The 2,900-nt window shown below is 36.2% G+C and overlaps 1 non-coding gene across 1 annotated transcript; it reads left to right on the forward strand.

Annotated features, from left to right (window-relative positions):
- Positions 1-2,334: 2,334 nt before the first annotated feature.
- LOC113625242 (U6 spliceosomal RNA) lies at positions 2,335-2,440 on the forward strand. The gene has a single exon (XR_003434585.1). It is a non-coding gene; the product is annotated as a U6 spliceosomal RNA (small nuclear RNA).
- Positions 2,441-2,900: the final 460 nt, after the last annotated feature.

Genomic DNA, 2,900 nt, shown 5'->3' on the forward strand with positions numbered 1-2,900 from the left:
GGGAAAAAAAAAAAAAAAAAAAAAAGAGGCTTTGCCGTTAGCCAAAGGAAGGAGGAATTTTTTTTACATTTCCTGTTTTGTTAACCAAAATGAAAACTCATGATTCTGTTCATAACGTTTAAAGAGCACCCCAGTAATAAAAAGCATAGTAATAATGGAGGAAATGTTCTTTAATTTAATAAGTGAAAATATAGGAGAGGAAGAAAGTGAGCATCATTGAATTGGATTCCTTGAGGATCTCTTCTATCTCAGAGAGTGTTCCAGACTCTGCTTGAGCTTCCAAGGAGAGAGATCATTAACTTGTAAGACACTCCATTCCTCGCTGGACAACTCCAGTTATTAAAGTACCGTACCTTACCTTGAGCTAAAGTCTATCTACAAACAACTTCCTCCCACTGATCCTGCTTTTCCTCCCTAAGAGCTCTCTTCTACATGACAGCTCTTCACATGTGTTAGGATCGATTGTGCATCTTCTATAAGTCTTCAGTCCTCTTTTCTCTAGAGCAAGTACTCCATCAACTTTTCCTCCAGGATATTACATTTTTTTTAATTTTTGAATTTTATTTTATTTATTTTTTTATACAGCAGTTTCTTATTAGTTATCTATTTTATACATATTAGTGTATACATGTCAGTCCCAATCTCCCAATTCATCCCACCACCATCCCCCTTGGTGTCCATACGTTTGTTCTCTGCATCTGTGTCTCTATTTCTGCCCTGCAAACCGGTTCATTTGTACCATTTTCCAGGAGATTATATTTGAACCCTCTCATCATACAAGTCACCTTCTAGATTTTCCCTAGCTCCATATTCTTCTACGAATTTTCAGAAATAAACAAAATACACTGGGAATATTTTGTTCTGGGGAACTGCTACTTTTACCTGTGAACTATGTTTCTATTAATTCATCTTGATCCTTTTAGTCTCATAAATATGGTATCAAATATAGTTTTCATATGTCTTTCAATGCTGCCTTCTCATAATTTACTTTACTAACATACATGGAGGACTTTTCATTTAACACTGATATATTGTGTTTTTATTAGTTTTGGCCAAGTGACTAAACTGACAAGTCATCTTCAGGATTTATTTTATTCTTCATAATCTTGTGTCATGGTCAAAACTGCATTCATTTCCTTTGTCTAAGTCATTAACAAATATCTAAAATAGGACAGGATGAATGCAGCATCTATGGTAGTCCTCCTCTGTGACAACTGTTGTCCAACTAGATAGAAACCTACTCAGTTAACACCATCTGTGGTACACTGTCACAATTATGATCCCCACCCCCTGTTGACCCCATCATCCTGTATCCATGTTTTTAGGTGACCCCTGTCGCCCATGGATATGTGACTTGCTTTGTTGCAGGCAGAGGTTTTACCCTTACCCTTTGGTGCCTGTCCTCTCTTGCTGCCCTTAGACTGACATGTGAAGAAACCAGGTCTAGAATGACACCTTGTAGAACACAAATTGGATGTCAAGTTGAGGCTCCCTAGACCAGTTCCAGTCAATCCACCAGATGACTGCAGCCACATTAGTGACCCCAGTAAGACCAGCAGAAGAACTGCCCAGTTGAGCTAGGCCAAAATGCTGACCCACAGAAGCCTGGGCAAATAAAATCATTGATATTTTAAGCCCTTAACTTTGGAGTGGTTTCTTTTGCAGCAAAAAAATAACCAATTCGCCATCCAATCTATAATAAACCATCTCTCCAAGAAGGATATCATAGGAAGCGTATCAAATCCTTCCATACAATCAAAATACACTGTAGCACTTATATAAACTTAACCATTTAGAAGCCTTATTTTTAAAGTAAGGTGCATTTGTCTTCAGTAACTTCCTATGGGCTCTTAGTCATCACCAGGTTTTTCAAATGCTTACAAGTTATCTGCCCAGAATTTTATTAGAGATTGGCATTGAGATAGCTATTTTATCGTTTGGAAACCCACTAGTAAAATAAGTCAGAAAGAGAAAGACAAATATTATATGTTATCACTTACACATGGAATGTAAAAAATAAAACAAACTAGTGAATATATCAAAAAAGAAACAGACTCACAGATATAGAGCACAAACTAGTGGTTACCAGTGGGAAGAGGGAAGAAGGAGGGGCAAGATAGGAGTAGGGGATTAGGAGGTACAGACTACTATGTATAAATTAAATAAGCTACAAGGATATATTGTACAGCACAGGGAATATAGCCAATATCTTATAATAACTAGAGTATAATCTATAAAAATTGTGACTCACAATGTTGTACACCTGAAACTTAAATAATATTGTAAATCAACTATATCTCAATTTTTTTTAACTAAAGGAAAAAAGAGAAATGAGCGCTCCTTTTGCAGCACATATACTAAAATTGGAATGATACTGAAAAGATTAGCATGGTCCTTGTGCAAGGATCCCACGCAAATTTGTGAAGTGTTCTATATTTTTAAAAACAGAAAAGCAAACTCATAGGTACAGAGAACACATGGGTGGTTGTCAGAGGTGGGTGGGGCGGGGAGAGAGGAGGCAAAATGGGTGAAGGGAGGGGTCAAAAGCTACAAAATTCCAGTTCCAAAAATACATAAGTCCTAGGGATGTAATGTACAGCATGGTGAGTATAGTTAATAATATTGAATTGTACATTTACAAGTTACTAAGAGAGTAGAACTTCAAAGTTCTCATCATGAGAAAAAGAAATTTGTAACCACGTGTGGTCACAGATGTTAACTAGACTTGTTGTGATGATCATTTTACAATATATACAAATATTGAATCATTATGCCTTATACCTGAAACTAATATAATATGTCGATTATATCTCTATAATAAATAAAGAAAATTAAAAATAAAAGAAATGTGCATGAGAGCAATGTGGACAGCAGATAACCAGCTAGGCTGTGTGTAGGCA

The sequence above is a fragment of the Aethalodelphis obliquidens genome, unplaced genomic scaffold (assembly GCF_003676395.1).
Source record: "Aethalodelphis obliquidens isolate GAN/ISIS:26980383/991018 unplaced genomic scaffold, ASM367639v1 scaffold14, whole genome shotgun sequence".
Taxonomy (NCBI): domain Eukaryota; kingdom Metazoa; phylum Chordata; class Mammalia; order Artiodactyla; family Delphinidae; genus Aethalodelphis; species Aethalodelphis obliquidens.